The following is a 9,701-nucleotide window of genomic DNA, read 5'->3' on the forward strand; positions in this document are numbered from 1 at the left end:
CAAGAACTTACTTTTCAATGAATTTGAAAGTTCATGGTCAGTATTTTAAACTAGAGTGAGAACTACTGAGTATTTTTAAACTTTATCTCTCTCTCATTCCAATACTTTCCTTTAATATTAGATTCATATTTAGTCAAGTAAATAAATTCTTAGTAGAAAAATAAATCATATTATGGCTTATATAAATACCTACCTCTTATTATAAAATACGGAGTTTCAGCACATGCAATTGAACTATCACAGCACCATCGAAAGTTCAGAAAGCTGTAGGAATGCTCCAGTTCTCCAAACCCAACCCTTTCTGTGATTCTTCAGAGTTCTTTGGTTGCTGTCTTTAGAGATTGTTGAATTTAAATCAGAAGGGCTTTACAACTGAGTAGACCATTGGTTGATTTTTCTCCTTTGTCATCTTGAGTAGTACCTTCTGATACCCTGAGAGCTGGCCTTCAGACAGGAGACTTTCAGGTCAGTTCCAGCTCAAATACTCTAACTCCTGCGTTTTAAGTATGGTACGTCTTCACCAAGCGAGTCTTACCTTCAAGTTCTAGGAGGCAAACAAAGACTGTAACAATAGCCTGTATTGTTTTGGGTGTCTCTTGGACTACCTTGACCAGTAACTCAAGGTGAAGTTTCCCTTGCCTGGTACTGTGATGTTTGTTATATAGCCTCCAGTTATATACTTGAAGTCACAATTATATTTTATATGAGTATTATTTTTTCAGCATGTATTATGTACCACATTTTCCTTTGGGTTTTCATACCACTTAAGCATTATTTATATCTTTTTCCTCTCTCTGCATTATATATGCCTCCCTCTTCCCTCCTTATTTAAAATACCTGTCTCCTACTTTCCTGCTCTCTGCAGTTCTTTCTTCCCCTCTTTCATGATGGTTCCTTTCCATTTTCCTGGCTCCTGCTTGTACATCAGAAAATATACTCCCATTTAAGAAATGGGAGCTAGGGACTCCCAAATGAGAGAGCATTTGTGTCTTGTTTTTCTGAGTTTGGTTTGCCTCACTCAGTATAACAGTTTCTAATGCATGTATTTGCATATTTCCTGATTTCATTTTTCTTTACTGCTAAATAGAACTTCATTGTGTGTCTATACCACGTTTGCATCAGTTGAGGAACATTTATGTTGTTTCCATTTCCTAGCTATTGTGAAGAAAAGCATCATTAATCATGGCTGAGCAAGACTCTGTAGTAGGATATTGAGCTCTTTGAGTATATGACAAGGAGGTGTATTCTTGAGACATAAGGTAGATCTATTTTTATTTTTAGAAATAAATATCCACATTGATTTCCACTGTGACTGGACCCACTTGCAGTCCCACCAATAAATGAGGGATTAGCTTTTTCCACATCCCTGACAGAATTTTGTCACTTTTCTTGATCTTATCCATTCTGACTAGGATAAATTGAAATCTTAAAGTAATGTTTTTTTGGTCCTATTTTGAGACAAGGTCTCTCAGTAGCCCCAGCTAGCCTAGAACTCATTGCCTTAATTAATACAGATCTTGAACACTTTAAAATTTTATTATTTTTATTTTATGTATATGTGTGTATGAGTATATTGCCTGCATAGGTGCACCCGTCATGCAATGCCCACAGAGTTCAGAAGAGGGCATTGGATTCCCCTGAAACTGGAGTTATGGATGGTTGTTAGTTGTCATGTGGGTGCTGGGAATCCAACCTCGGTTCTCTGGCAGAGAGCAGCAAGTACTCTTCACTTCTAAGCCATCTCTCCAGCCCTAGGATGTTGAACACTTCAGGAATATTTCTTAGCCATCTTTACATCCTCTGTTGAAAACTCTCTATTCAGATATGTAGCACATTTTTTAAATGGATCATATGTTTTCTTTCTTCTTCTTTTTTTCTTTAGTTCTTTGCATATTCAAGGAATTAATCCTCTAACAGATTTATATTTGGCAAAGATTCTCTCTCACTCTATAGGCTTTGCCTTCACTAGATTGGTGGCTTCCTTTTTTTATACAGAAAATTTTAAGTTTAATTAGGTCCCATTTGTCCATCGTTGGCCTTAATGCCTTAGTGAATAAAGTTGTACACAGAAAGTCTTTTCTTATACCTATATCTTGTAAGGTAATGCCTATGCTTTCTTCTACAATATCAGCATTTCAGGTTTAATTTTGAGGTCTTTTATGATATGAGTAATGAGGTTCTTAACTGGCATCTAGTTTATTCCAGAATATTCCTAAAGGCACTTGATAGTACTAGTGCCTGCCAGAATTCTGTGTCCTGCTCCAAGAAATTCTACATGGTGGGATACTGCTGTCCCAGGTATATGTCCATTCACTTGCAGTCGTGAGATTTTGTAATGCAAGTCATTCAAGGGAAATGAGACCACAATATTAGCCTTCTGGTTTCTATAACTGGTCCCAATTTACATTGTCTTTTGAATGAAAATAATTAATTTTCCATTTAATGCATGCTTACATTTTATTCTACAAGTTAATACAGTTCTTCAATTCAGAAATATTATATCCAGGTTTCCTAAATTAATATGAAGAAACATTATAGATACATTAATTTATTAGTGTCTGTAGTTACAAGGTCTGAGAAAATTGTAATTGTCAAAATACATCAGAGTTTAGCAGTGTTGATTATTCCAAATTTGGTAATATATGGTGTTTTGGTTTATGTATATAACTGTAGCATTCAGCATCCAGAGGCAAGTGGGCTGGATGTTTGAGCCAGCCTGATCTATATGGAATGTTATTGGCCAACCAATACTACATAATGAGAACGTAATTTTTAAAAATGGCAGCTATCAACTGTTCATAACTCCAGTTCCAGGGTGTCCTATGCCTTCTTCTGACCTCCGTGGCATTGCACAACATGGATGCACATAGATGCAGCCAATACATTCTTATGCATAAAATTAAATGCTAATAAAAAATCAAATAAACTTTATCTTGTCTAAGACCCTCTCCAATACTTTCAAATAATTGTTTATCTAGAATTCAAAATATGCAATACAACGTGTTTTTAAGAAAATCCTTTTGTTTGGCTGGGAAATGTCCCTTTTGAATATGAAATTCATCTGAAAATTGTAATAAGTAGTATTACATGTTCACATGTAGTATGTCCCAAATATTTTCTGAATAATGAATGTAGCACAATATACACACATTTTTCAAAATGGAAATAAGCTTTCTTAGGATCACACACTTAAAATTCATTTTGCTTAATACAACGTAAATATCTTAAATATGGATTTGATGTTTCCATTTAGTTCTGGGAGAGAGCAATTCCTCTTACTCTTTTACTGAAAAAATCTGAATTTAAGTAAACAAATAGCATGGTATTTCACATATTATTTTCTAAATTAAAAAACAATTCTCCTTACTAGGGGTCTGGGGAGAGGCTTGAGTCAATGAAGTACTCTTATGCAAAGCATGAAGGCCTGAGTTCAGATTCCAGGAACCTACACTTCAAAATCACATACAGTGTCAAGTGTCTATAACTAGCAGGGGAGGAGAATGTGAAGGGCAGAAAAGGCAGAACTCTAAAGCCCTTTGACCAGCCAATTTAGTCACACCAGTGATTTTTAGGCTTCCTGAGACATCTGTCTGTCTGCTTCAAACACTAAGGGTGGAGAACAATCAAGAAAAATCATCCTAAGTCACCCTCTGGCCTTTGAACTCTGGACTCAAACCTCTGCATATACATGTGCACGGACATCTGCACACAGACACACATATATCAACACTATCAAGTACATAGACTACACACACACACACACACACACACACACACACACAATCCCCTTTTCTCAAAACTTGAAAGGCAGCATGGATCTCTAAGAATCTTGTGAAATTATTAATCAGTTCAAGAAAAAAACTGCAAAATATACTCTTACTTAAGCAAAGGGCAATGGATACAGAAGAATTTCCACTGTGTGTGTACTCAATAATAAATGTAGTTGGAATAAACTCACTGGGCAAAACAGTAAGAGCCTCTATTGGTGAGAAAATAGTTATAGATGTCTCATGCCTGTGAGGAAGAAGGGATTATATAAGGATGTAAAGGGAATCAGGTAGACATCCTAGGGACTGTCATACATGGAAAGTATAATTCAGAACCAAAAAAATGTTAATGTAAACTTACGAGTATAGGAAATAATCTGTTCCTAATATTATAGAAATGTTTCAGGGCTGGAGAGATGGCTCAGAGGTTAAGAACACTGACTGTTCTTGCAGAAGACTCAGGTTCGAATCCCAGCAGCCACATGGCAGCTAACAAACTATCCATAACTCCAGTTCCAGGGGATCTGAGAGCCTCTTCTGTCCTCTGCAGGCATGTATGACATGGGTGTACTTCCCTCATGCAGGTATAACATTCATACACGTAAAAATAAAAATAATAAATAAAATATAGAAATGTTTCTCTGACTTTGTCTTTCCTTCCAAACCTTCACAAAAGATTGCAGTGTGTACATTAAAAATAAGCGAAGTAATGAAATAATCCAATTAAAGTAAATGTCATTTATCATTGCTACTTTCTCATCTCTAGTGATGGACATGTATTAATATATATATATACATACATAATGTGTGCTCCCCATTGTGGTGCTTATAAAAATTAGCAAGAGATAGCTATGTTTTTCTTATATTATTCATTATCTTGCCCTTAGCACTTAGATGATTTCAGATTTTTCTGTTTAAATTATTTCACATCTAAACATTTATTATAAGAAAATGTTAAACTTTTTAAAAATTAAATTAAATATTCCAGTCTTCATGGTGGCTCCTCTGTAAATAAGTGCTAAGATTTGATACAACATACATTTCTTAATCTTCAGCAGCCATTGCCTGGTAATCATTCATGCAGTGAAAACATTAACTGGATTTTTGTCAATGCCAGGAAAATATTCTTCCCTGCTTCTCATTCTTCAATTAAAAAATATTTTTTAATTACGTGTGATATACCAAATGAACATTTCTTCTATAATATCTCAATCTGTAGTCTGCACAGTTATACTTTCTCATTAAAATAATGAAGATTGGACTCTAGGAATCATGTGAGGCATTAACTATATGGTAGGGGCGGAAACACTGGACTCCCCCACTGTGGTCTGCTTGACTGTATCCAAGCGAGGTAATTCAGTGATAAATTATCACCTTTATAACTGCAGGAAATAGAAGATGAGCGGCGGTCACCATCTGTAGCTAATTTTATTCTCTATTGATATGAAGTGTCGTTGTAAAGCATCTCGTAAGGTAGTTCCCTTTCTGAAATGAATAAACCACAAGCAGTTATAGAGCAAATGGACATACGTAGGTAATTCTGAGACTGCTTGGCACCAGTTCTTCCCCAGGTGGCTGCCATTTCCCAAGCCTGGGGTTCCCGCCCTCCTTTTTGATACATTCCATTTGGGAACCAGTGTTCATCTTACACATGGGGAAATTTTGGCAGCAAGAGGACACCTGTGAGCTCTGGCCAGCCTTGCCTGGTTGTGCAGCAGATATTTGGGAAGTAATGTTTCTTGAAATTTTTAGTCTCTGTTGAATAAATGTCAGGGTTTAACTTCCCATATTACACCTCTACTATTTTGATCGTTTTATATTTGAAAGATACTTCTTAGAGATGAAACAACCTGGATATTTTCTGTTGATGTGACTAGGCATTTATTTGATGAACAAGAAGTGTCTAGTTAAGAAAAACAAAAATGATCTTTTATACAATTGGAATAAGACATTGATCTAGTATTTTGCAAAGAAAAATGTGGTAGGAAATGCAATTTAAGGTCTGTAATCCAGTGTAGGTTCTATTGTCACATAGATAAACATGATGCTTTCATTTAACACTCTGAATGTGGATTTTCAAGTCAATTTACTAAGGAGTTGCTTTATATACAATGAGTTAGACCACATATGAAGCAAAATAGATAATATATGTACATAGCTGTACGAGGAAAAAATCAGATTATGTAACTATATGAGAAAAGTAAATCAAATGGAATCAACTCAGTGCTTTTTTTTCTTCTTTCCATGTGCATATGTGTGTATGTGTGCATGATCCTGTGTGTGTACATGTACACATGTATGCATGTTTCTGTGAAGGCACAATATTGATTTCAGAAATCTTCCATCACCCTTCCACCTTATTCTTTGAATCAGGGTTTCAGAGCCAGGGCTCACTGGTATGGCTAGTCTCACTATCCCTATTACTCAGGGGATGCCCTGTCTTCAACATCAGATGCTTGAAGTACAGACTGTATTTATCTTTGTTATTAGGAAGTACATGTTTTTGTATGAGGGTAAAGACATCTGAAGAATTTATTCTGTCAATATATGTTATGGCTTTTAATGTTAAGTATTCCAAGGAAAACAGAAAAAAAAAACAGTTTTCAAAAATTGTTCACCTGTTTAAAAAGTAGACTTTGGATTTTAAAGCTTTTTTCTTTCTGTTTTAGGGGGTTGCTTTATTCTGGCTATAATTCCAGATTTCAGTTAATCATTGAAGGGTTGTCAAGGAGGGAACTTGAAACAGATCATATTATATCCACAGTCAAGAGTAGAGAGAGAGAAATGGCCTCGATGCTACTTTCTTGATTACTTGTATTCAGCTCCTTCCCCACTCTTAAAGAGTTGAGGGCTGATGACTCCCTGCTTGGTGAATACTGCTATCCATAGAGGGCTGGATCTCACCATATCAATAAACCCAATTAAAATAATCCCTCAGAGACATACCCTGAGGCCAACACAATGTAGACAGTCCCTAATTGATGTTCTTTTTCCCAAGTGATTCCAGGTTGTCTTAAGAGGATGGCCAAAAAATAATAATTATCAATAAATAATATTGAACATTAGTTAAGTTTGGTGTCCCTATAATGTTCTTTAAAACATTATTTTGTCCATTCAAAATATTTGCATAATGAATGATTTGTGTTTCTTGGATTATATGCTATTTAACACATGAAAGCAGAGCTAGATGGGAGTGCCTGAGAGGAGAAGGAAGAATAGTGGGGAGGGCAAGAGACATTAATGGGGGTGATTTTGAGCAATGCACAGGGATGAATGTATAATAATAAAAGTCATTATTTTGTAGACTAAAATTTAATAAAAATTACTAAAATTTTTGAATTAGTTCAATGCAGGGCTTGGTTTTTGATTTTTATATTTTGCCCCCAATGAATTGTGTATTATTGATTATAAAACCAGAATAAGGGTTTTGGTTTTCATCTCTATCACAACATTTCACACCTCTGTAGTTAGAGCATAAAGCATTGTGATACCATCCTCATTTAAAATATTTAAATCTTTGTTGTTTTAGGGAACGTATCTGACAGTACAGAGAGATAGCTTCTCTTCATGTTCTGAGATTTAAAAACATATATTTTCAGAAGTCCAGTGAAGGAAGATATGATAGAGTCATGAGATGGCTCAGTGGGTAAAGGTACCAGCCTCCAAGTCAAATACCTAAGTTAGATTTATGGGCTCACATTGTGGAAGGGGGCAGGGAACAAATTACCTCAGGTTGTTTTCTGAGCTCCACATGCATGTGGTGTTACATACCACCCCCCCACACACACTAAATGAAGAAAATGTAATAAAAAATTTAAAGTTATCATAGTACTCTCTTTTAATAAAATGTAGAGTGACATTTATCTAATCTTAAAAATAGAAAGCAACATAAAATCATAAATAGCTCATAAAAACAAAAGCTGTGGAGAATTTTAACAAAGTTTTCATGATGCTCTTATGAAAAAATTTTTAAAAATAGATTCATGGCATTATTCTAACAGAAATTCTCATTGATGTGGGCACCACACATCGGGGTTCCTTAGTAAATATTACAAACTCATAGAAAATGTAATAATATAAAAATAAAAGAAATGATGTTCTTATTCCAAACATCAAATTTAAACTTGATTAAAAGACATCATTGGATACAAGCTCCCAAATACTTTTGACATTTTTGGCCTTTGGAACAGAGTATGTTGCTAACAGGCCCAAGGACATTTTGACTTTTAGCCCAGAAACTGGCTACATTTCTTTACTTCTTTGTATCTAATCCTTAAAATATTTTAGGGTTACCTCTTCAGATGGGGAAATGTTGGAGGGGACAAGTGGGCATGGATTTGATCAACAATTTTATATGCATGTATGAACTCTCAATAAAATTTTTGTAAAAATTAAAAGAAAAATAAGAAGTCATTGGAGTGAAACACATTCAGATATCTCACAAGTTACTGTTTATTAATGTCTTTCTCAGTAATACTAACAATAGCATTCTTGATATTTGTGTTTTCCATATATACATATATCATATATGATATAAATCTACCTATCATCTATCTATCATCTATTATCTATGTATCTATCTATGTATCTATCATCAATCTATCATCTATTATCTATCTATCTATCTACCATCTATCTATGTTTATGTCAAGTAATACAAAAATGAACACTCCCCAGCAACATATGCTAGTCCAACATTATCGTGATACTAAACTTAGTGAACAATACTCATTCAAACATAGGTGTAATATTCAATCCAACACCACATGAAAAGAATAATACATAAACTGAATTTGCAGTGCAACCAAATGGGGATTGTTGCCAGCATACAAGATTCATTTCTAAAGGTGAAGACAGCAATTCAACATATTAATACATTGAAAATAAGAAACCCGGTGCTCACTTTAATAAATACAGAATACAAAATAAAGAAAAATACATTTCTGAGAAAATTATCAAAAAAATTAGGCGCCGAAAATTTTTCTTTAAGCATGCCAAAGGTATCACGCAAGTAGCACCAGCTAAAATGAGCATGAATTCCAGAATATAGAATATTCTCTTCAAGGCTGACAACCAAGAAAAATGATCACCCTCATCATTCCTACCCAATTATTAGTGGAAATTCTACCAAGGCAATGAGATAAAAAGAAACAACAGACTCACAAATTATAAATAAATGACCATTCTGTTTTTTTATTTTATTTTCTTTTTATCTATATGAGTCTTTCGCCTGCATGTTTTAAGTGCACCCGTGATGTGCCACGCCTGCGAGAATCAGAAGAGGACGTTCTATCCCCTGAATCAGGAATTTCAGACAGTTGTTAGCTGCCATGTGGATGTTAGGACCCAAAGTTAGGTCCTCTGCAAGAGAAACCATCTCTGGAATAAAGGAAAGTAACACAGAATCATAAATAGTTCAAGGAAAAGTGCTACTCAAAACTTCAACAATTAAAAGCACTCTTAATCTTTGAGCCATCTTCCCAGACCTAGCTTTTCCTTTAGTCATGTTAAAAAGAAATAAGAAAATAATAGTTTACTAAATCTCCAAACATACTGGATTCATCTATGTTGTGGGGTATGTTCCATGATATAGAAATCATATATATATCCCAAATTAACAACTTGAATTCAAAATCAAAAGGAAGAGAGGTGGTGAGAATGCTCAGCATTTAAGAGCACTGGTTACTCTTGCAGAAGACCCAGTTTCGATTTCCAGCACCCCCATGGAGGTGAACAATTGTCTTTAATTCCATTTCAAGGGGAATTCAATGCCTTCTTCTGACCTTCACAGGCAGTGCACCACAAAGGTGCAGTTACATGCATACATACAACACACTCATACACATAAAATAAAATATAATAGCAAGATATTTAAATAAAATTTTAAAAATTAAAAAATGTAAATTAAAGAAAAAAATTTTAAAATATGTGAAT

The sequence above is a fragment of the Nannospalax galili genome, unplaced genomic scaffold, assembly GCF_000622305.1.
Source record: "Nannospalax galili isolate Female #2095 unplaced genomic scaffold, S.galili_v1.0 scaffold298, whole genome shotgun sequence".
Taxonomy (NCBI): Eukaryota; Metazoa; Chordata; class Mammalia; order Rodentia; family Spalacidae; genus Nannospalax; species Nannospalax galili.